The sequence below is a fragment of the Amphibalanus amphitrite genome, unplaced genomic scaffold (assembly GCF_019059575.1).
Source record: "Amphibalanus amphitrite isolate SeventyFive unplaced genomic scaffold, NRLGWU_Aamphi_draft 000722F_arrow, whole genome shotgun sequence".
Lineage (NCBI taxonomy): Eukaryota > Metazoa > Arthropoda > Thecostraca > Balanomorpha > Balanidae > Amphibalanus > Amphibalanus amphitrite.
The window spans coordinates 214,573-240,583 of NW_024882216.1; the positions used below are offsets into that span (position 1 = coordinate 214,573).

Here is a 26,011-nt window from a genome sequence, read left to right on the forward strand (position 1 = left end):
CGATGTGATCGTGCCAAAGGCTAGGATTTTCACCGGTGTACCTATTTGAATACAAACTCTGGTGACTCTTTCGGCGTAGAGCGTTGACCCCTCACCTCAGCTCCACACATGTCCCTGTTGCCCAGTAACACGCCCCTCCACTATCAGGTATCCCAGCGGGCTCTGTCGGCGCGTGACACCGCCGGGGGCGTGGGCCGCCCACCCACACTGCGGGGTGCGGTTCAAATCTCCGGGAAACGGGCAGCCACCCAGTCAGTTGGCTGTATTCAGGTCAGCCAGCCGCCCAACCACCTACACTTCACACTCACAGGCCAGGAAGGTCATTGCCAGCGCTGAGATGGTCATAACTCAGACTGCGCGCAGGGCCGGATCGTCATGATTAATGAGAGCGCATATTGTCGCGAAACGACATTTGCCAGCTTCGGTCATTAATAAGTAACGCGGTATTTCAGTCATCTATTGGCCAAGAGCTGTGATACGTCACTACATTGCTGCAATGCAGATGGAAAAGTCACGATAAGTCCGAGTTATATAAATATTTAAGTTCCACCTGTTGGAAGTGGCAGCTCAATAGTCCGATAGCTCAATAGCTGATGGTCGGAGAGCTTCGCTCGTCGTTATTAGATACCAGATAGGTGACGCACGACGGTCAGTGCGCTCCACAGTCCGCGAATGGTGAAGTGCGTGATGTTCCCGGTGCACCAGACATTCAGCGACCCGTATAAGGGCAGTGCTCAGCAGCCAGCAAACGAGGCCGAATCACCGGGAAAAAGCAATAAGCCAGAATGACGAGTCGTTGGGCGCATATACGGAAAGCAATGCGCAGTGCGAGGAGATGAACAGATCGGTACATAAAACAGCTGAAGAGCTGGCAAACGAATACTCATTGCTCAAAGGGCTGCAGTCGTTGCAATAAGTGTTTACTGTTTAGGTTTCACCAGTTTATATTGCATCAAGAAACCCTTCATCGAACGTAAGCCAGCTGCGCGTTCCGCAGTGTCCAGCCGACAGCACATCAATAATTCCCGGTCCAGTTCAATACAACAACCCGCGTGCCTGCACGACCGACCCAGACGACTGCCGTCAGGATCCGGAGTCACCGTCAATAGCCTAGAAATCGACCGATTGACGCTACAAGGTCGAGACAGCACAACATTCCCTACTCCAGCAAACGTCCACTACGAGCGCAACCCGACCCGTGCTGCGGCTATAAAATGAACGGTTACTGAGCCAATTACTCGAATGGGCACGACCCCGCCCCGAAATAATTGCGCTCGCACATGCACAGAGTGATGCAGGTTTTCCGGTGCGCAGAGTCGGATTTCGTGCCAGGAGGCGGTACAGAACTGCACACCGAGGTAAACTGAATAACGATGGCGTGTAGGACGGTCTGTAGAGGACCTAACCATAGGACCTGTCAAGTTTAGCACCGGGTCACATCTGTCATGTAGGTAGGTTTAACCGGTATTCGTAGCCGTCAGCCTGGATACGATAAGACGGGTCATTTGATGGAGTGACCCACACTTCAGGGAATTAGCCCAATGAAATCTAGTAAAAGCCTGAAATTGTATCACTGAATACGGTATTTGAGTAATAATGAATACAGAGCTCGAAGTACCGGCTTCAAACAAGCAATTATTTTAAGTGATTGAAATGAATAGCAATGGATTGCAACTTTAAACCATCCATCTAATTTGGTAATCAAATAGCATCAATTGTATCGTATCCTCCATTGGTTTATTTCGATTAGACATCAATGTATCACCCGTACCTAGCTACCTTCTAAGCGGTCTCCTTTACTGGCCTCACCATGGGGAATAGTCCATGGGAGCCCGCTTTTTCATTAGTGTGCAATATTGACCAGTGTGTGATACAACATTTGAATCAATCGCAGAAATTTAACCCAAGTTGTACTAATCCCTCGGCCACTGATCTCGGTTCAAATTCAGCCTCATGGACAGTGGAAATCCACCTCAGGTCACTGACCCCAGACGCGTTGAGCGAATGTTTAAACAATAAATGCCCCATCACCGCCTCGTGAGTGGGAGCAGCGCGTTATGATCCACCGGGAAAACTCGGATGGCTGACCACAGAACCCATTCCCAAGCGTTCTCAGTCGAACTGAGGTGCGTGAGGTCATCCCATCCACCATGCGGTAGAATTATTCCACTGAACATTGGCTGTCCAGTTGCAGTGGTCAGGACCATGGGTGGAGAACCTGCCCCGGCCACCCCGGCCGTGGCCGGGGTAACTTTCAGCCTACCCCGGCGCGGCCGGGGTAACTTTTCTACTCTTGTAAATCCTAAAAGCTGTCTCCATACGAGAAAAGAAAACTCACGCTCTTCGAATGTTGACTTCCATGGGCGTAATATTGCAAATCAGGTAGGTATTTACCATTTACTTAACTTGCCATAATCTCCAACCCTAAGACCCGCGTGTGGTCGCCAATGCCAAGATTGCTCTCAAATCCTGTTCAGTTTCGAAATTTTGGCGCGCCTTCGGCGCACTTTTTCAAAACTACTGCTTGACCTCATTGCCTCCAACTGACCTGCCACCAACCGCAACCACACCCGTTTATGAGCGTACCCGTCAGGGTGCTCATAAACACCGAGCGGCCATCATGCTTCGAACTCGGACTGTTGTAACCGGGCCGCGTGCTCTCGCCACGCGGAATCCAACGCTCTAGCAACTGAGCTACGAGACCGGGACCGGTCGATATTCCTGGATCGACTCCCTGTTTGTATTATAAGAGCCGCCCAACATTGAAAAAGGCTACGCCCGTGGATGTCAGTGACCTATTTTAGTGCTTTGCTTGGTTCGATCTGTCAATTTCTCTGTAAAGCTTCTACTATGGTGAGTTGTCTTTTTGTAGCTATTTTGAGACACAATAAAAAGCTGAAAACGCAACATTTAGGTACTCAAAATGGCATATGGTTTGGTTTGGGTTCGGTGTGAAATTGGAAGTTTAAGCAAAAAGAAATAATAATTTAAAAGGAAATTGCCTTTTCGATCATTCCAAAAATGTTACGAATAATACGGTGTCGGATACAACGCTCATCCTTGAGCAAACACAGCACCCTATTCCATGCGTCAGAATAGGGGTTTGATGATGACCGTTGAGAACAACGTGAGTATATCGTCTTCCCGCGACTATCGGTCGCCGGCCGGGGTAACTTTTTCAAACATTCTCCACCCATGGTCAGGACAGTGGCATAAACGCTCCTCGCTAGACAGGGATATTTACCACACAGCAGACGGTAAGTGGTCTATACTGGTCGCCTTCTCTGGGGACCAAACTTCTCCTAGAGCTCGACTGAAAACAGCTGGTGATTGTATCAACTAGCGAACTCCTGAAACAAATAAATCTGTAGGATTTGGGAAAACCTATCGCAGGCATCACAACAGCGCTAAAAGTATTCCCATTTCTGCTGCCAGACGCATTACGAGCAATGAGACCACTTGGCGTCCGCTGGGAAGTGAAACACTAAAGACGGCGCCGGCGCTGCGTGAGCGCTGCTTGCATGCCGTGATTGCCTTCGCACAAGCAAACAGAGTGCGGGCAAGCCAAACAAACAGTTCCAAGTGGCCGCCGACGCTCGAATGGTTGGAGCATCGATGGCGGCGCGGAAGTGGCGATAGCGACGCAATGGGGGAGCAGCGGCGATGCTGCGCTGGAGAAGGAAAGCCGCTATGGCAGCAAGGGAGGAGGAGAAGAAATGCTGAGACAAGCAGTTGGGAGCTGGTACGCCACCACAGCACGCTGACGCTGCCCGCGCCCCGATCGATCCACTCGTGGATCCTGAGAGGACGATTATCACCACTCGACACGAGGAACAGCCCCGTCCAGCGAAGTGAGCGAAGGGTCGTTGCCGTCAATGGCGCGGCCATCCACTCGGCACGTCAGACGGCTGACACGCGGGGGCTCGTACTGTCGCAGATAGCGGAAGAGCAAGCCTCCCTCACGTCAGATAGCGACAACGCATGACTCCAGTATTACGACAAAAAGTGGATAACGCAGAACTCCCGTGCCACGTCACCCATTGGCAAAGAACATGTCCGTACAACCGCAAACCCATGGCGATGGACCTCCTCATCCACCCTCATCCACAACCCATCAACTCAATGCTCAAAGTTCCACCAAACCTCCCTTCCATCCAAAACCTATCATCTCCAGAACCTACCAAACTCCAAGCACCCACCATGACCCATCATAATCACCCATCAAGATCTCCCATCACCTTCACCACCTTTGTCCCTTTATTATGAGTATGAGTATGAGTATGAGTATGAGTTTATTGTAGAGACCATCCACGCAGTGGCTATTCTGATCTCACGTCAGATGATACATTACTAAAACACAGGATTAAAACACATACCTAAAACACCAGGCCATTACATTTTAAAAGTAAAGTAAATTAAGCAGTAGGCAAACACTATAAACACGTTAAACACCAGATAAAAGAAGATGAGGCCTATGAGCGAGTGAGTAAAGTGAGTGGAGCACTAAGTGTTGTCACATTTTCTGACCGCCGCCTTGAAGGCGCGGAGGGTGGGCATGCCACGGACAGACTGTGGAAGTCCATTCCAGGTTACCGCCCCGCGGTATGAGAAGGCTCTCTGGCTCGATGACAGTCTGCAGCGCTGCACATGCAGGTCGCCGCCATCGGAGCCGCGCGTCTCCCGGGTCGACACCACGCTCCGGGGCACCAGGAGCTCTCGCACATTGGAGGGTGCGCCGTCCGTCCGCAGCAGCCTCCACACCTTGGTGACGTCCCGGCGCGCCACCAGGGCCGCGATCCTCGGCCAATCAAGGGAATTTAGAGATGATGTGATGTGCTCGTGTTTTTTAACCCCTGTTACAACTCTGGCCGAAAAATTGATTAGCTTCTGAATTTTTTGCATCTGTCCCTTGGCCGCCCCACCCCACACACAAAGACAATAAATGATATGCGGGAAGACATAGGCTTGAACGATGATTTTGAGAACTTCAGGTGTAAAATAGTGTCTGAATCTGTGCAGTGAAAAGAGAATTTTGTTGCACTTTTGGACGACAAGCGTGATGTGCTCCTCCCATGACAGGATCGCATCCGCAGTGACGCCAAGAATTTTGATGGTTTTTGAGGGCTGAATCAAAGAGTTTTCCACTTCGAACTTGAAATCATGGGTTTTTGTTACGTTATGCTTTGTACCAACAATAATGAAATCGGTTTTGCTACTGTTCATTTTTAATGAGTTCGCTCCGAACCAGGCATGAAGCTCGCGCATGGTGAGCTCCAGCCTAGCTCGGAGTTCGGCCAGGCTCGGCCCGTCAGGTGAGGCACAGTCTATATGGAGGGTGTCGTCTGCGTATGAAATGAGGCGGCCATGAGTTAGATGTGCCGGAAGGTCTGAGGTAAACAGAATGAAAAGGATCGGACCGATGATCGAGCCCTGGGGCACGCCGCAGGGTACAGGCAGGGTCACATCGCCACCCCTGACAAGCTGGCGCCGTCCATCGAGATAGCTGGAGAACCAGCCGACGTCAGTGACTCCATACCATGGCAATTTGGTGAGGAGGACGCCATGATCGACGCTGTCGAACGCCTTTGATAGATCGATCGCCGTTACCGACGATACTAGACCACGGTCGGTGTTGCTGACAAGGCGCTCGACAGCGTCGATCACGGCGTCCTCAGTAGAGTGGTGTGAACGATAAGCATATTGAGATGGGCTCAGCAAGTGATTGGCTTCGACATAATTTGTAAGTTGAACACATACTACTTTTTCTAAAATCTTTGACAGCACACTTAAAAGTGAAATAGGCCTATAATTTGATGGTTGGGTAAGATCACCGGACTTTGGTATTGGCACGACACATGCTAACTTCCAACACTCGGGGAACACGCCCGTCATCATCGATAGGTTTACCAGCCGAAGCAGATGGGGGCCAACAACAGGGAAGCAGCGCCGTACCGCAAAGAGTGGTACCCCATCCGGCCCCACCGCCCTGGACGCGCTCATACACTGGATGCATTGCCACAGTTCTGGCAGGGTAGCTGGCTGGAGCTGGAAACTGGTGGAGCAGACGGTGGGCGGGCGCTGAGCGTGCCGGCCCTCGGTCGCGACTTGCCGCAGCTCGTCAGCGATGCGGGATCCTACGGTGGCAAAATGCCTGTTCAGCTCGTCGGCCCAGGCAGCTGCCTGCTCCGGAGCGTCGGCAGTGGCAGCAGGCCGGGGCCGGCGAGTGGCACTTATGCGTCTGAACCTGGTCCAGAAGTCTCTGCGGTCCCCCGACGCCAACTCGTCACAGAAGAAGTCACGACGCGCTTTGATGAGCTGACTCTTTACAGAGTTTCTGAGCCGAAGGTAGTCTGCCTTGGACTCGGGAGACCGAAGACAGATCCAGGTGTCGCGGGCGGCGTCACGTTCCGACATCAGTGCCCGAAGCGCGGGGTCGTCGGCCAGCCACGGGCAGTCCGGCCTACTGACGCGCACTCGTCTCGCAGGGCAGAGTCGGTCAATCACGGAGTTCCAAATGGTCATGAACTCGCGGACACATACGTTCACATCGGTAGCGCCGTCCACCGCTGACCAGTCAGCCCCCAGAAACTCTAGGCAGACGGCGTCCCAGTCGCAGCGCCGCCAGGGGCGCGCCGTGCGCCACTCAGGAGGTCTGCGCACACGGCCGAGGCGCGCGGTGACGATTACGGGCTGATGGTCACTGATGGCGACCGGCAGCACCTCGACCTCAGGCACAGGGTCTCTCTGGTCGGTCAGCACGTGGTCGAGCGCCGTCGGCACGGGGTGAAGATGAGTCGGCTGGTTCACCAGCTGCACCAAACCGAGCTCGGAGAGCAGGCTATTGTAGCGGCAGATCCGCGGCGAGGCAGCGTCCAGCACATTCAAGTTGATGTCTCCCAGCAGGAACACGGGCCGGCCGAGGCAGCGGGCGGCTCTCAGCTGCTCCTGCAGGTGTTCCAAGCTGCTGGCCTCCGGACTGTCGGGAGGACGGTAAATGACGCCGACGGTGGTCGGGCGACCGCCCCGCCAGCTCACCGACGCCCACAGGGTCTCCAGTGCGCCGCCCGCCGGCATCGACATCCGCTGTGCCTCGATCTCCAAGCGGCACAGGATGGCGACGCAGCCACCGCGCCGTCCCTCTCGGTCCTGTCGCAGCACGCTGTAGCCCGGGAAGGCCAGAAACCGGTCTGAAATCTGCGGTGACAGCCAGGTCTCGGAAAGGCACAAAATGTCGAGCTGCTGGTCACGTAGCAGAATAATGATATCGTCCAATTTTGAAGTGATCGACTGGGCATTGAGGTGTCCGATCCTGATCACACCACGCGGCAAAGCGCCAGGGGCGCCCTCTTCTCCGTGTACAGTTCCGCAGGTCACCGCCAGGCGGCGGGTCTGCGGCTGGGAGAGCCGCCGCGGCTGGGCAAGGCAGCGCGCCGCTGTCAAACCGGTCAAGTCACCACCTGTCACGGACTCTCCCCGGGCCGACCACCGGCCAGTTATCCGCACGGGTATGGGCGCACCGTCGACAGGGGCGAACCCAGCGCCGGTGTCTGGGCCGGACTTGGCGGCGGCCGCGATTGGCACGAGCACGCGATCATGGGTCGGGCCACCAGCGCAGGATAGTCGGTCCGAGTCTCTGTCCAGTCTGTGTCGCCTCAGCTGTGCTCGACGTCCAGCACGGACACCTCGCCCGCGTCGACGACGCCACGCGCCGCCCCGCCGGTCCGGTCCACATCGGTCGGCCTCGCGCGGCGCGGCGGCCCCCCTGGACCAGGGCCTGGTGACGCCACCGCCCATCCAGGCCGGCTGCAGCCGCTCCGGCGGATCGCTCTGACCTGACACGAGATCCGGTAGAATCCGGTGGACGGCAGACGGTCGCGCTGATTGGAGGAGAGCGGGTATAACCCTCTGCTGGAACCGGTAGAACTCCGGTATACCCGTGAGCGGGACGCCGGGCATGGTTTCGTAGCGGCGTGAACACAGTGAAGACACACTGATAAAAGCCAAAAGAGTAAAAGGCCAGATATAAAACATAGCTCACTGGAAAGATTGTGTCCTTATGTCCCTCACTGCACACTCACGTAGCTCAAGCCCACTGGGTTCTCGCTGAACCGGGCCTGAAACCACGAGCACTGAAACGGTGCGGCCGCCATAATCAGGCGCCGGCCTTTGGTATTATGACCAAAGTCCCACACCACGACAGTCGCTGGACGTTATACGTCGTCACGTCCAGCCCACGTGTTTCGTTCCGTACCCAGGCCATCATCACGTCCAACCCACGTCCGCGGCTCTGTACCCCAGCTACCGTCACGGCCACTGCACTGGCCGGTCCACCCGACAACGCTAGGTAAACAGACCATCCCTGGCGCCCCGGTTAGAGACAGCCACCCACCGGACACCCCACGGGCGGGTGGCGGAGCCAGGCACCGTGACGGATAGAGGACAGGGCCGGGCGGGGACAGGGCGGGTTGCATCATACGGACAGCTCTGCAAAGCTGTTTGGAAGGGGAGTCATGGTGGACCGGGATGACGTCGTAAACAGGTCAGAGTCGAGCAACGCATAAGGTGGCGTCTGATAGATTTGTTTTGTTTGTACTTCAAAATGTCTCATCCAGCGATGAATAATTAATAAGACATGCGATGATCAATCAATTATTGCATGAACAGTAGCGGATAAGGTACGTACGCTTATCTTTACCGTGCAATAGGCACAACAGCTGCTATATTCAAAATATCACTACATATATAGAGCAAAGGCATCCCACCAGAGCATCCCGCCACCAACCACAAACAGACTGATGGCTCAGACGACAGGCTTTCTTGTCCCTCCCCTCTTCTGTACGAGACAGCCGGTGCGGTCGGTTAATTTGGCGACGTCTAGACGAATGGCGACGCGGAGACTAATCTCACCGGCGCGGCCAGCAATCTCACGGAAGGGCTACCAATTACCTTTTCCAGAGGAAGGGAGGAGGGGAGTTTGGTGGCACACACTAATGTTACACTGATGAATCTAGCCCACGTCATTGAACTGCAAGGAACGGAACCCTGGGCCTGATCATCGAAGGGACGGACATGATGCACGTACGGTAAACGTATGACGACTTGGCACAAACGTCATTTCTAGAGAAAATTCCTGGAGCTTTTCAATTTTGCCTCCGCTTTCCGTCTTTTCATAATTTCGCAATGTTAGCTGGACGACTGGAGATTTCATTCATTCAGCACCAATGCGCAAATGGTACACGAAGAGCCGATTTTTTGTAGATCGGTCAGTCCTTAAACTCAACGCCAGGCGCATTCTCAGAGAGCCTGTCGATGTCTACACCACGCACCGTCGACATCAGCGGCAGCCCCGACGCGGCCCGGGTGCATGGGCGACGGTAGTCCCACCCCGGCCCGGGTGCATCGGCGGCCTGCGGGGAGGCAGATTGGATCACCACCTCCCCCTGGGAGATTGTGGGAGGAGTCGTGATGGATGACCCCAGCCAGGGGCAGTCGGAGATCGCGCCTGGAACAACGCCGCCGCTGTGCGTGCCTACTGTTCACAGACCTGTAGACTAGAGCGCCAGTTGCCCTGCCTTAGCGGGAAGGCGGGCGGCGGCGACGGTCGGCCTAGGTCGACATAGAAGATCGATGCGGCTTAATGCGGTGCCGTCCATAGGACAATGGATATCGTCGCTGTCAGTTGTAAGTCGCATGTCACTAATGGACGCTCGGCTAGTTAAAAGGACATGGCTATGGATGTTTGAAAGTGGTGTCCGCTGATGACTTAAATGCGGAGCTGCTGCCACTTAGTGTGAATGTTGTGCAGCATAGCCAGCGCGGAGCGCCTTGTCAGCGCTTACGACAAAACAGGCGCTGACACACAATGAAGGCACACAACGTCGCTGTGAAGTTCCAAAGTGCCGTCATTCAGTGACATGAAAAGGCTCCTTTAAATCAATGAGCGGTAACAAGTAAACAGTCGTTAGCTAAACGCGGTCATATGTCACCACTGAACTTGATTAATTGATTACCATTTCAGAAATGGCGGCCTAATAAATCAACCAACTAGAATTGAGCTCATCAGTCCCTTCAATCAACTGCCTTTGTGGATACAGGATACATGCATGCGATTTATTGATACACTGCACCGAAATTAACACTGGAATGTATGTAAATGTACCTCGAATAAGCCAGAGTGGTCGCATTCGCAAACACAAATGCTGCACACAAACACACACTGCATTGGTGTTGACTGTTGAAAGGTATTGGCTTCGGAAAATCATCTCTGCTTTTGGTAACGGTCACAAAGAACTTCATCCAACCTCCGATGATATCAATATCGACGAAGATGAACAAAGACCCGCGATCCACAAAGGGACAGTTAGCTCCTCGGAGTCTCACAACGTCGGCCGTTCACCGCCTCAGCCCTATACAGGACACTGGCCCCTCGGCCGGCCCGACTTCATAAGGGCCACCACCTTCCCCAAACAGCCGCCGCCAAATTGTGCTAATTAACTTGCAATATTCATCTCATTCTGTCGGCGCCGGCAGAAATTGGATTCAGCATAAGCTGTCCGGTTCTAATAGTGCATTAGAACAGAGCTAGAAGATGTAGGCATTTATATCTGCGGCCAGCGCCGTATTGCATATTATGCTCCCGTTCCGACGACAGGTCCATTAGGCGAGTCGGCGGGTGCGTCGCCAGAGACGGAGCATCGCAGGAGCGGACGTCAATATGGACAACAAATATAGCGTATGGGTCGCAATCCTCTCATACGCGCTCAGCCAACAACACGACAGCGATCTTGTGTGGGCATAACCCCAGTGATGACAGAGATCCATAAAAGCACCGTCGCGCACACACTCACCGCATCACGGGGCGCACCCAGAGCGCCGTATAAGGTGCTCTCATCTCACAGCGGTAGCACAGGGCCCTTTTCACTCAACAGCACAGAGACACAGACCCTCCGGTGTCCTCCGCCTGAAGCGTTTGTATAGGATACACTCGGTGCATCTCCACTGCCATTGCTCCGAGTGCATCTCCACTGCCATTGCTCCGAGAGATGACCGGGCGGACAGAGGCCAAGCCGTAGAAGAGGGCGGGGGCGGGGGCGGGGGCGACCGTCGAGAGTTGTGCCGACGACCGACGCGGCTCCACGGAGTCGCCGTCGCTGCCGGCCGGCACTGCGGCTCTGATTCACCACGCTATTGATCCCCGGTGACGCCGGGGGGCTCTATCGCTGTGACGCTGACGATCGCTGACTATTGCCGACCATTCAGTGCGTCCCCGGACGACGGGATGAGCTGGGGAGGCGGAGTAGCGGCGATGGAAGCAGCTGGGGGGGGGGGGGGGGGTGAGGGTAGCGGCAGGGTTGATGGCGGGGAAGCGGCGACGTTGGACCAGGAGGTGAAAACTGGGAAACATATAGGTCCGACCATTGCTACCGAACATGCGCATGTTTAAAGGTGTAAAACTGCGCACGGTACCGTGGTATCGCAACTGATTCATCCAGCCAGCAAAAGAAACATGTGACCAAACAAAAACAGGTCGAGTGCGATTCAGTCACGCCTGATGTAACTCTAGCTGACGGGTGAACCGGCCAAACAAAGCAACGGCGACCAGCCGAGCCCCTCCCTCTCCCCCAACTTCTACCCCCACCGTCGTCGAGTTCGACACCTTGAGATGAGTCAGCGCCTCAGAAACGGCGGCAGGCGAGAGTCGGAGCCGACGATAAGACCAAAGAACGCGTATTTGCAGTTTCAGCTTTGTTTCACACGTTTAAAAGCTTTGCGAATGACGAGTTCAATCGTTTGCCTCCACGTTCGACAGAAGTCGAACAGAGCAAAATTCTAAAAGGCCTTCTTCGCCAACGAAATTACTTCGTGAGAACATTGCTGCCAACATAACTACGAGATGTAGACTAAGAACACTGATGCCAAGTGGTTGGCGTTGAGTCGAATATTATAGTTAACGGGAATATTTGAACAGAATGACACCGAAAGCAAAACTGCTGCGGACGTTGGATATCATTGCGAAGCTTGAGCGTCGACAAAAACATGGCCACATTTCATCTGGAACGCAAAGACAAGGAAAAGCCGTGATATTGCCTTGCATTTCAGTCCCACCGTCACAAAACAGGCGAATCTAGCGCAGCAACATTGGCGGGGCGAAAGCGGATAAAATCCACGGCCAACAGCGAAAATCCACGACCGGTCAGCGATCCCGGCACTAAATGAAAAACAAAGTGATTCCAGCCCGAGAATGGTGATGGAGAGTACAATAGCGCGCCCTGCGTCCACAGACCTACGATGGTTCGGCGTCCCCACGCGACACCGATTCGGACACGTTACGACCGTCGCCGCGTCGGTCGTAACCGTACGTCGTTACAATGGTCGAACGACGGGCTCAAGCGTCACGCGCCTCGTCCCAACCGCGCCGTGGGGCGCCGGCGTGGCGTTCGAAAATGATTTAGTAGCCAGCTGCAGTTAGCTGGGGAATGATTTAACACGCATACTCGGCGGGTAACTCGGCGTAATGGCTAATAAGCGGCTGCAGCACGAGCGATGCTGGTGACAATGTGCGACCGTCGGGGGGACCAGCTGTGGCCGCCGCGGGGAGGAGCCGCCGAGCCCTTGTTAGTCCCAGCAGCCAGCTGTCAGCAGCTGGTGAGCAGCTGATGAGCAGCCGTTATCCAGCCGTTTCGATCAACCAAGCTGGGACATCTAACAGACCATCGGCTCCCTATCAGGAACCACACCAACTTCATAACCCAGCATCGCGTCTTCTTTCACACCATCCCTCCTCACCCGGTCGCCACGCGGTAATGCGGCCTATAGCCCACCGCATCTCCAGCTCACCCCCAGGGCTCACCGAAAGATCAGCCGAGTGTCATAACAGCCGGCATTGCGCCGAACCGACTGTGCCACGATATTACCAGAGGCTATTTCATTTCAGCGGGCAACCACACGGCTAATGGGCGGGACGGGAATGGGCGGCAGACTGGGCCGCAATGGCGCACGGAGGACTTAAGATCTCATAGCCGTAAAACAAACAACAGGGAAATCGTAGGAAATAAAAGGCCATTCCAACATTTCAAGGTGATGGTAGGAAGAGAGTCCGCCTAGAATATCGTGTCCAGTGGGCAGTGACCAATGCACACGCACAGCTTCCAATATGCCGGCTTTTGGACACACCTTATAACTTCAGATAGGTTGTTCGCCATATGGAGCAGTCATTAGAGACCGGGATCGGTCCTCTATAGAACGCCGCGCCCACGGGCGGCTGTACCGTGTCGGCGGCGGGGGCGGGGGCGGGGGCGGCCGGCCCAGGCCGTCTAAATTCTAGCCGTTCGATCGCCGCCCACGCCACACCGGCGCCGGCTGGCGTCCTATTCGTGCACCGGCCTTCGGCCCGCCTACGGCTAGACCGAGTTCGTTCTCCCGTCAACGACCGGGCGGTACAGGGACGCACCACCTGGCACCAACCAGCACCACAAAGCACCACAAGGCATCAACCAGCACCACACAGCAACATCCAGCACTGAACTCAGTTAAGCATTACCTTACACTGTTCAGCATTGCCCAACACTGTTCAGTGTTCAGCACTGTCTATACCGTCAATGCAATGCCCAGCACCATACAGCACCGCCCACAGTGTAATACTTGCTCTCCGCCCAGCCCACCCAGCACCACAGCTGCGCCGCGGGCACCAGCGCGCCTGCCAATCACCGGGCCGGCCGGCGCGTCTATCGGCACCATCTCGGCCCGGCGCAGGTTACAAATAGCTAGCAGGTGCGGCGGCACGTACCGACGTACACACACCTACACCGACCACACGCGCCGCTGAGGGCCACCGGAAACAGCTTACTTCCGGCGGCTCTGGCGGAGCGACGTGCACGGATCACCAGCAGCTGTAGCACTGGTGCTGGTGCAGGTGTTGTTGGTGTTTTAGCAAGGGATGTGCACGATAAACATGCCTTCCGTTAGGGCAGAAAGGCTGTGGCCGTATTGTGCGCAAAGTGAGGGCCAACGCAGCATTGCAGTATGGACACGGGCAGCTCGATAACACTGTCAGCATTGACCGCGGCGTGGCTACACAACATGCAGGTGTTTCTTGGCTCCAGCCTCCCCGGGCCGGAGTTTTGCAACACGCCAGAATGATACGGAAAACATCACGTTAGCAAGTTTATCAATATTTATCCAAGTGCACGGAACGAGCGGTAGAGGGGATCACCCCCATTTCGGGTAGAAAGAACCACACCAAACCTTGTCCTAGATCAGAGTTCTACGCCAGTCCACCTCCCTGATAGTTTCTCTGCCAGTTTACGATTGCTCCCGCGCCGTTCCGCCGTGCCCCAGTACGCAGAGGGTCGGGCGGCTGCCAGCTGGCACATCCGTCGGCCACGCCGATCGTCTCCAGAGTCGATCGTCGATCACGACGGCAGAAACGCCGCCGCCGCCGCCGTCGGGACGGTCCCTTAATTGGATCTAAATTTGTGCCAGCAGCGAGGCCGACGGTGCACGACCCAGTCACAGAGGTGGGGAGGGGTAGGGAGGGGTAGGAGATGTTCCCAAACAGATGGTGGCCCCAGATGAATGGATGTCCACCGTCCAAGTGACTTACAAGACAGACAGAAGAGGCTGACGCTGATAAAATGACCCGCGGCATGACAAATCGATGCGTCAGCGACGTTAGTGAACAGGAAGATGGCTCTAGCCACGCTTCAGTGGCTCGCCTTTCGGCTTCAAGGAACATAAATAAAAACGTGGAATTCATAAAACGGAATTCATTATTTTGTTATCCGAAGCGGATCACCACGTTAAGCAAGCCATAACCGTTTTGCGTCAAGTCCATGCTATTTAGCAATAAATATCCCATTACTGCATGCATTTTGTACGGTCATTTCATTCAATTTTTTTATGAACCACCATTCGGCAAATCGAACCACTTCACCAAACACGCCTGGCGGCAGACGTGCGACGCCGCGCCATCCCTCACCAAACCTGTCGACCTTTTGACCCGCGGCGTGCCCGAGGGCGCGTGACCTAACGACCCGGGGGCCAATTGGCGCGACATACGGTCCCGACCTGGGCCTCGTTTCATAAAACTCTGCCGTAACTTACACCTTTCCGTAATTCACACACCCTTTCAAACTACGGAGCGCAAATGAAGCGGTTTCACAAAGCCACAAACGGAATTGTTTACACCTCCGTAACTAAGCACATTTGCGTAGTTGCCGTAATTTATCAAGCGTCCTACAAATTACAATTTCGTGTCAACACTGATTTTGTACGAGAAATTATAAAATAATTATGTTGAATTCTAATCTTAAAAATTATTTATGAAAAAACAAAATTGATATTGATGACCATCCTTTATTAAATCAATATATTGAAAACAGCAGAAAGCCAGCTAGGCAGAAGTGCCTTACTACGAAAGTGGCGCGGCGCGGCGAATCAACAAAATTCCGATAACTGCCACAAAAAGCGACTGGTACAGAAGATTTGCAGTTTCTTTTTCTCATTTTGGCTGTTCTTTCTTCCTCAACGGGCTCAACATTATAAAATATATTAAAAATTAGCTTCGAATCTTCACATTAATTCCAATTCACGCAACATTTTTGTGCGTAGTTTACACCACTGATATCAAGAACTTGATAAAATATTTGGCGTTAATTACGTCGTTTTATGAAACCCAAATGGCATCGATTGGTCCGGATTCGAGCATTTACCGTAAATGAAGCTCCGTAATTTCGATGGCGTGAATTACTCCGGTCTCCGGCTTTATGAAACCGAATTGGCATCAAATACGCCAAATCTGGCATAATTGACGGAACGCCGTAAGTAATTCCTTTTATGAAACGAGGCCCTGGTCTCAGGCGGCCGAGGGAGATCTGAGTAGGGCCGACACGGGAAAGATGGGGGCTGCAGCCGTCCGCTGACGCACAGACTACACAGTACTTCAGTACATACTGCACAGTGCACACTGCACAGGCTAAGTTCACACCAGCAATCAGTCAAAACTCAAGTCAGATATTATTTCATTTCCTTTGAATAGGTAGCTATGTCCGGCAAGGAATCCAGTCCACTAAAATAGCGAGGGTGACCGTAACTTCTGCGGTGACCAACACCACGACCACAACCACCGCACACCACCAACACGCATTGATCCAATCCGGGTCACATGATCATGCGACAGTACCCGGCCACGGCCCAACACCGGTCACGTGACGGCCGGAATGAGACATCAGGCATTCAGCGATAGCGACGGCCAACAGCGAGCCCTGTGGCCCGACTGACCGCTCCGGAGTCCGACGGTATGCGACAATAATGGCGTCGGCCGCGACGAGAGACGCCCGTCGCCAACGATGCTTGTAACGTCGGTTACGACGGCGCATGGTGACCTGGTGACCTTTGCGGCTTCAATTGCGGCGATAGACCATAAGCGGTAAGACGAGAAGCGGTCGTATATATCATTACATAACGCAGGAGGCAGCTCAAATGGCACGCCATTCAGGTAATGAATTTGCGTCATTTGGCGGTGCAGAAATTCGTTCGTGGTATAGACTCGCACAGAGCAGATCGAATGACTTAGGGAGCGAGGGACCACTAAGGCAGAGCAGAGAGAGGGAAGATAGGAGTTTTCCAGGGGGAGAGAGGAGAGGAGAGGGGAGAGCGATTTTGTCAGGGGGAGAGAGGCGCTGAGGGTGTCATCGATACGAACGCTAATGGCGCCCCCGGCTCTATTGACCCGGGCCGGGGAAAACACACACACTGGGCCACTTAGCGTCCGTCACTCTTTCTGCTCTCTGCTCTGTTTTCCCCTCCTCTACCCGTACCGTTGCACAGTAGGTCTACCAGGTGGTCTGAGGTCTGCAGTCCTGACTCAGTGCAGTGCACACAACATTAACTGACTGACTCAAAACAGCGCATGTCGTGTATGCACCTGGCTCGATACACGGCATAAATATACATACCATCATCAGCAGGCACGCATGTTGGGTCACGGAACGCATGCTAGTTTTGGGCTCCAGTCTCCACCCATTCTTAGTCCACAACTGACCACACGCCGCCTTCGGGTATCCCTGTCTATTCACTGCCCAGTGTCGTCCGCCGCTACATCCACAGTCAAGCCTGCCGTCCTTTTCTTCCATTGGGCGCAAAATGATATCTACAGTCGACGCGCCCTAAAGCCCCAATAAACAAACAAACAAACCGTTCTTCCATCCAGGTCACCATATCGTCCACTACCGAGTCTGCATCCACTACCCTGTCCACTGTCTCGTCCACTACCGAGAGTCCACCGCCATCCACCGCAGTCCACTCCCCCCATGTCAGAGCCAGACACGCATCGTCGGCGGTCGGGCATCACTAATTCACCGCTGCATTAGCCTGTATCGAGCCGCCCGGCCGGTCAGGGAACGGTGGGCAGTGGGCAGTGGGCATCACGGCAACGCTAACCTGACCGCAAAGAACATGGGCCATGATCCGCTATACGCCTTTGACAGTCCATGGGAAAAAAATGAAAATCTGACCATGAATATTTGACGTATTAGCCCTGGGTGGGTCCCTTACTGCCTGCATATCTATCTGTCCATTCACCAATGAAACTTTCAACGTCAGTTTGACTGAGAGTTTGAGCGAGAGTTTAACAAAAGTGTGAGGATTTCAGTGAGGACAGATGTGTAGTCTAAGCCACCGGCTAGCCAAGTTTCAAGGCAGTCGCTGTCTGTCAGGGTCAGGTTTATGTTTCATGAAATCCAAACATCACGAAACATCGACTGGATCGGGTAAACACAGGCAGGTGTGGTAAATTTCAGCAGCGCGGTCTGTTGTTTCGATCCGCAGCCAGCGGGTAGTAGAAATAGTGCTGCAGCTGCTTTGAAGAGTCTGCAGTGCAGCGTCGCCCGGGACGGAACCATGCAGTTGGTGGCGTTAGAGTAGACACAGTGTCACCTCAATGTGTCATATGTATCGACACAAGTGTCATATGTGCCATAAGTCACATCACTCCACCATAGGGTTCGGACCGGTTTGAACTTTAACGTAACACGATTAGGTACTCCCGCCAGCCGATATACGGCACTGTCAACATGGTCAGACCCAACCAGCATCACATGGTCACATCCAACCAATCAAATACGGTCATATTTTACCGATCCAGCATAGTTACCAACAGCTTTATCACAGTCATTGCCATCCGACCAGCGCAGAAAGGCCAGCATAGCATGTCGTTCACCCGTCTGCAGGCAAGCCCGCTACCGACCACGGGATGGGTCGTATGTGCGGTTCGTGAATGCAGCCCTAGTAACTGACCAAATGTCGAATGAGGCCCGAATGCATAAATGAGAGATCGGTCCACCACCATCCTCCATTCACAGAGTGGCTGTGATTCAGCGAAGCGCTGTGAGCGAAATCAAAACCCACCGAGCAACGGATGCGAATGTATGAAAGTTTCATGTCTTGAGGAACATCTACTATAGTTCGTTTATTTTCAAAAGGACGCTGGCTCAAAGTTCAATATCGAAGCTCTCACGTGAGTTTTGGCAGCTTCAGTGTCTGGCCAAGAATTTCTTACCGAAAAAATAATCGATTTCAAATTTTGCACAGTAAGTAGCTGGAAATTGTTTCTTAAAATTGAACATACTATGATGACGTCACTGGTGGCAGCAGGCACCCAAATGCCCGTGCAGTGGGACAAGTGTCAACGAATTTGAGTGAAACTTAGTTTTTCACTGTTGTCGAGCTTATAATCGAGTGAGCGGTTCCGTCCATGATAGTCATAAGTTAAATTGAAATACATGTTCGACAGCATGACGTCACCGCTGTTATCATATCTGCTTCCAAAACGCCCATATGGAAATTATCGGGAAGAAATCACATGTCAAAATTAGTCGACGTTCGATTTTCTCAGGTTCAGTTTTTGCTCGTTTTGCTCGCTAAAACACGTGCTTGTTCGAAAAACATACTTGGAGCCAGCGTCCTTTTGAAAAAAAAAAAAAAACGAACTATACCTCAGAAAATCGTCATCTCCCCAAATAAGGCAGGCAGGGCGCCTGTGACATCTCACATACGTTGTATTTTACATAGCAGGCTTGGCTGCCCATATTTGTCTGCTCAGGCGGCGCCGGACTGCGCCCAAGGATATGCCGCTCGACGACACCAGTCATTCATTCGTTTATTGACCTTGGGTATCGGGGGGGGGGGGGAGAGACACAAACGCAAACATGGCACATTAAAACGATGCAAGCAAGACAGGATAAAATACATTAAAAACAACCCTCAGTCCATCAATGATCTCTAGCGATTCGGCGCGGCGCGGGCTAACCGCCCGTGGGACCTCGGAAGTCGGAACCATCTCGACTCCGGGCCTAGATATTTGTAAGCAACATATAACGCGCAATCGGCAATCGATGAGTACAGACGAAACGTTCGGCAAACGGCGGACACTACATGAAGGCTCTAAGGACGTCGTAACAGAGTTTCGGGGCATTAACATTCGTGTACATTGATAGAACGTCGGGGAGGGAATCGGCCTCGTTAAAGCTTGAGACGTTGCGTGTCAGCCTACATTGTCGTATGACATGATCCTCATCCTGTACGAACGGACCACACGAACAAAGGCGTAGGTCTCTCGGCGTGTGAGACCATCTCCCCGTCTCGACCCGGAGGCGGTGTGAGCCCAGCCTGAGGCGAGAGAACGCCAGCCGGTGTGGTTCGAATGTGTGCGAGTGTGAAGACGTTTTTGTTTGGTAGATAATTTGCGCATCTAGTGAGGGATTTATCGATTTGTACGCGACTGCTCTGGAGTTTGTCGCACCCCTGATGCGCGCCTTCACCTCGGATAGAGCGGCCACGGGTGAGCTCAGGTGCGGGGAGCCCAGAAGCTTCTCAATATACTGGCCCATGGGGCAGGCATGCACGCGCGCGAGCTCGATGGCCTTCTGCACAGGGCTACCCTCAAAGTGTGTGCTGGCTTGGAGCTTCATCAGAAAGTTTCGCTGCATCTGGCCTACCCTAGCAGAGAGAGGTGGGATGCCGGTCTCGACATAAATCAGATCAGACGGGGTCTGATACCGTACCCCGACCAGATCCTTCAGCGTGTGCTGGTACATCTGATCCACCGGCTTAAGGGAGCCTGTCATCCACGTCTCGCAGCTGTACAGAATGCTGGCGTTAAGAGCGCTGTCCCACACGGCCTTCTTTACGGTGAACGGGGCCTCATTGTTCTTCCGGAGAAAGCTGCGGAACTTCCTAACCTGACACTGCTTTAGCTCCATCTGCTCGCTGACCTGTTTGTGAATCGAGGCGTTCGAAATCGGAGACCCAAGGTACACGTATGATTTGGTATGCTGGATGGCAATGTTGTGAACCACGAGTGGCTCTGTGTCTCTAGTGTGTACCGTCTGATGAATTTGGACTTATCTGGATGTAGCTGCATGTTCAGCTCGTTACAAGTGCTGAGGAGAATTTCTAATTTACGTAGCATGTTGCAGCGGGAGGTCGCAAAAATTACAGTGTCATCCATCAGTAGCAGAGAGTGGAGGTTTCCTAAGAATCCATCGGGACCCAGCTCTTTCAATTTTCTGATCGTATCGTTAATATAAAACGTGAACAGGGAGCAGCTAGTCAGACCACCCTGTCTAACACCCGTAGTGGCTCGGAAACTATCATCCCCTATCACGTTTATGGTCTGGTTAAGAGTCTGTGTGATTGCTCGAAGATATCTGAGACCGCAACCGGCCGCTGCAAGTTTATCGACCAGCAACTGTCTGTTCACCTTATCGTAAGCGGTACGGTAGTCTACGAACACAATATACAAGGTTTGTTTGGATTTTCTTGCGATGTCGATCAAAAGGCGAAGGGTCAGAAGCTGCTCTTGGCAGCCTCTTCCCGCCTGCGCCCCCGCCTGCTCTACATCCGGTTTAAACCATAAGTTAAAACGCTCTGAGAGAATGCCGTCGTACACTTTATACATGGCGTCAAGAATTGATATGCCTCTGTAATTGGCTGGGTTGCGAGAGTCTCCCTTTTTGAAGATATTACACAGCTTGGCCAGGTGCCACTGAGCCGGGTAGGAGCCACTGAAGATCACGTTGAAGAGGCAAACCAGCAGGGGTACCCAGGCAGGGGGGACGAACTTCAGGATGCCCGGAGGGATCCCGTCCGGACCCGGAGCTTTATCTGTGCGCAGTCTACTGATGCTCCGACAGACTTCGGTCTCAGTGATCTGGTCATCCAGGACGGGACAGTAAGTTCCCTCATCGGGGCAGACTAGTTCGTCACTCTCCGTGAAATCGCTGTTCAGAAGCGCCCTGTAGTGTACAACAAAATCACGCTCTGAGGGGGTGGCCGACGGCTGAGAAGATCTATAAACGAGTCCTCCTTTCCAGTTAATGGCGTTCCATAACCCCTGGTGGTCCTTCCGATCCAAAAGCCTGAGCCATCTGGGCCCCGAGGCTGGGTTTGTGAGCGGGGGGACTGTCTGGCTGATCTACACGCGCTGTACAGCGCGTCTGAGATTGCGGCACACATGTCTGCCGGACAATCCTCCAACGTGGTCATGAGAGCGGTGGGGTCGGGCAAGATCCTCGAGAATGTGGCTACATTAACGCTATGAAATCGAATTGGTTTGCGACCCTCGTGAGTACTCCTCGCGACTGCCTCGTCCCGGTCGTCGTTCAGTCTCTGGGCCCTCTGCAGCACTGCTGAAGTCAGGTGGGTAGGGAGGCTCAGCTGCAGAATGATTGGCGCATGGTCTGAGGGCAAGTTTGCATCTCTCAGAATTTTAAACCCCTTGATAGAGTTCACTAGTGTGTCTGAGATGAGTGCCCAATCGAGCTGAGATACCCAGTTACCGCCTCGCCTGAATGTGAGGCCGCCATCACACACAACATGTGGACACACAAGGTGATTCACTGGGACGATATTACAACTCTTACAGAGGTTGACCAGTTGCCTGCCGTTGCTGTTAACAAGCAAATCAGGGTTTGTCGTATGGGAGTATCGATGCAGGGCAGCATGAGGGGACAGATCACCAAGCCGAGCATTTAAGTCACCAAGAATCAGCACATCATGTTCGCCTTCTAAACACACTTCTTGGATGTGGCTCAGTGCAGCTGGATCAAAGAACAGTGAATCGGATGGAGCAATGTAGCATGCACCAAATGTTATGTGCTACCAAATATGCTGATGCGTTGGCGTTCGGAGAGGAAGAGCGGAGGTCTGGGAGCAGGGCTGTCACAGGACAGTCACCGTCACCAGTCATCGGAAGATGGTCGGCCCACCTTCGCCATTGGATGGTGCAGTCCAGACATACCGTCGTATTTACTGGTCGATTGGTATTTACTGAACTGGAACAATCACCACCGTCGCACTATGACCGGTCACCGGTAATCATATGAATGGGCACTATATTTTTTTTCTACTTTTCGCCTTAGACTTTCACTTTTATATCTTATTTTACCTTTTATGCTGAAATACAAATTATTTTTTGTTAGACACCAAGTGCCCGCCGGCCAGTCGACCGGTGACAAGGTCAGCTCCAGAGTCCGCGGTGTCATCCACACCGAGACACGTGCCGTATGACTCAGTCTTCCCTCCCTATCCGGTGGACACGGCGCTACCAATCGACCAAGGTCAGCAGCGCGGCGTCCGGGCACGTCCACCGTGACCCGGCCGTCACTGGGTGAACTCCCTCCCCTTCTCCCTTCTCTCTCCCAGCTGCCCGCTATCGCTGGTCGCCAACGCACCTGACAGCTCTAACCACGGCGGGATGGCACAAACCGGACCAGACGAGACTAAAAAGGACAAGATACCGAACGCAGAATCAACATGACCAGACCTGACACAGTCCTGAAGAAGTCAAACTGCGCAGACGGACCAGAAATCACCAGTCTACACCGCACCTGCATGACATCTGACCGCACGGCACGTGTCGTATGAGTCACCAGCACACTCTGCCTGTCTGGCGGCACCGCAACCAAACCACACCGGTCACCGCCCACCGTGTAGGGCGGGCGGCGGTGAGCGGTACGGTCGGGTCGCCAGGTCAGCAGCAGCGCGCCGCCAGCGAAATCGATACGGCACCGACCAGCTGGCCGCGCCGGGCGGCGCACGCTGGGCCGGCGGACCGGAAAAGCGCTAGAAATACCCCCAAGAGTGACTTTCCACAATATGAACAAAATATTGTTCATATTGTTCATTCATATTGTTCATATTGTTCATTCGATCCCAAATTGATCAAAGCATACGATTCTGATACCATTTTTGCCCTAAGGTCGAAATTGAGGTGGTCAGTTGTCACCAAACACAAGACTATTTAGACCCGCTAGTGGCCACCACATCTGCCGATTTTAATGCTAATCTTTAGTTGACAATTGACATTTATTAGTTGACGTTTTGTCGTTTTGAACGCAATTTTCTGTCAGACTAGTTCAGGGCACTGTTGTTCACTGTACCAACAACATTCTTACATATTGCATCGCTTTTTTGCAAGATAAGCTAGCTTTTTGCAAGCAGCTGCAAGACCATAATAAAAATCATATCTAAATTTTTAAATAGACTTTTATAAAAACGTTATTTCGAGCGGCTAAAAATGAACATCTTATACTAGCCTCTGATTACTCATCTTTCGTTCCATATAGGTGCTTTGCTGCTTTTCCCTGCTACTTTTCGAGATATGCGCCAGTAAACCATATGATGTAGGGGTAATTGTCACCTCGCCGCTCTACTGACGGCCCGGCGCTCTTTAAAGCGCTGAAATTTATGAAAAACGAATGCTTATAATCTGAATAAAATATATGTCCCTGAGCTCATAATTGATCAACGCACACAATGCTGTCAAAATTTTTGGGCCAAAGTCAATAATTAAGTCATTATGAACCCCCAAACACAAGTCAGTGATAATCAACAACAACTTGCTCTTTAGTTAGACTTTTTGAGAAATGTTATTTCGAGCCGCTAAAGATGAGCATGTCATGCAAACAACTAGTCAATTGTCTGCCATGCCCTATTGACGATTATTGCCTATTACTGCTACTTTTCGAGATATCGTCTGCTTAGTCACCTGAAATAGCTGCTATGCCACCCTACCGCGGTAGGGTGGCATAGCAGCTATATCAGGTGACTTAGCAGACGATATCTCGAAAAGTAGCAGTAATAGGCAATAATCGTCAATAGGGCATGGAAGACAATTGACTAGTTGTTTGCATGACATGCTCATCTTTAGCGGCTCGAAATAACATTTCTCAAAAAGTCTAACTAAAGAGCAAGTTGTTGTTGATTATCACTGACTTGTGTTTGGGGGTTCATAATGACTTAATTATTGACTTTGGCCCAAACATTTTGAAAGCATTGTGTGCGTTGGTCAATTCTGAGCTCAGGGATATATATTTTATTCAGATTATAAGCATTCGTTTTTCATAAATTTCGGCGCTTTAAAGAGCGCCGGGCCGTCAGTAGAGCGGCGAGGTGACAATTGCCCCTACATCATATGGTTTACTGACGCATATCTCGAAAAGTAGCAGGGAAAAGCAGCAAAGCACCTATATGGAACGAAAGATGAGTAATCAGAGGCTAGTATAAGATGTTCATTTTTAGCCGCTCGAAATAACGTTTTTATAAAAGTCTATCTAAAAATTTAGATATGATTTTAAATTTAGGTCTTGCAGCTGCTTGCAAAAAGCTAGCTTATCTTGCAGAAAAGCGATGCAATATGTAAGAAGGTTGTTGGTACAGTGAACAACAGTGCCCTGAACTAGTCTGACAGAAAATTGCGTTCAAAACGACAACTGGTCAACTAATAAATGTCAACTAAAGATTGGCATTAAAATCGGCAAATGTGGTGGCCACTAGCGGGTCTAAATAGTCTTGCGTTTGGTGACAACTGACCACCTCAATTTCGACCTTAGGGCAAAAATGGCATCAGAATCGTACGCTTTGATCAATTTGGGATCGAATGATACACATTTTGTTCATAGTGTGTAAAGTCACTCTTGGGGGTATTTCTAGCGCTTTTCCGGTCCGCCGGCCCAGCGTGCGGCGGCGGCGGTGGGTGGCGGTGGGCGGTGGTGGGAGGTGGGTGGGGCGGTGGGTGGAGGTTGGGTAGCGGCGGTAGGTGGGTGGCGGTGGGCGGTGGCGGTAGGTGGGTGGCGGTGGGCGGTGGGTGGTGGGTACCGCCTACGGTAGAAGGAGGTGGGTGGCGGTGGGAGGAGAATGGTGGTGGTGGATGGCGAGGGGCGATGGTGGGCGGTGGTGGGCGGAGGCGGAACGCGGTAGACGCTCCACGGAGCGATGGTGAATGGTGGAGACTGCGATATAGTTTTTTCGCGGGAATTTACCGGTACACCTGGCCACGATGAATCTCCACGTAACCACGTGCCCACTGCCCAGCCACACATCTGGCTAACAGCTGTCGGTAAGACCGCTAAGACCTATGACCTCACGATCCGAGACCTCAGCGCCGGAACAGCTGGAGCAGATGGCACCCGGTTCCCACATTAGATAGGCAAAGAGAGACAGACACCCCCGGAGAGCCCATCCTCTCACAATGAGGAAGTCCAGGAGGATGTTCAAAAGACAGATGAGCTCCAAGGCAAGGTCTCAGGCAAGGTCAAGTCGTATCAGTTACCTAAAATCAACGCAGAGTCGCATGTGTCCTCGAAAAAACAATCGATGGAGGCATTTTGCCTGCCGCTAATCTACTACCAGTGAGCACCAGAAGAATGGATACCAACAGAAATGGATTACGGCCTGGGCTCCTATGGGCGTTGCATACATAAAATCATAACAAAAGGTCGGCGTCGTACCCCTTCACTCAGCACCGACCACGAGGAAAAGGGCATGGTATGTAAAGTGAGATCGTTGAGAATGCGACCAGGCAAGACATGCAAAATAACCGGCGGTATTCAGCGGCGGAGACATAGGTATTGCAGAACATTGGTCAATGGCCAAGTCTGCACTGCACCTGACTGGCTGACTGGCACCTGCGCTGAACGAGGTGAAGTAACCAGTATCCCCGCATACACTAAAC

The 26,011-nt window shown here is 52.7% G+C and overlaps 1 protein-coding gene across 2 annotated transcripts in view; it reads right to left on the reverse strand.

The window, feature by feature from the left end:
- Positions 1-26,011, reverse strand: part of LOC122365212 (pleckstrin homology domain-containing family H member 1-like) — a 184,910-nt gene that overhangs the window by 130,531 nt on the left and 28,368 nt on the right. The window lies entirely within an intron of this gene.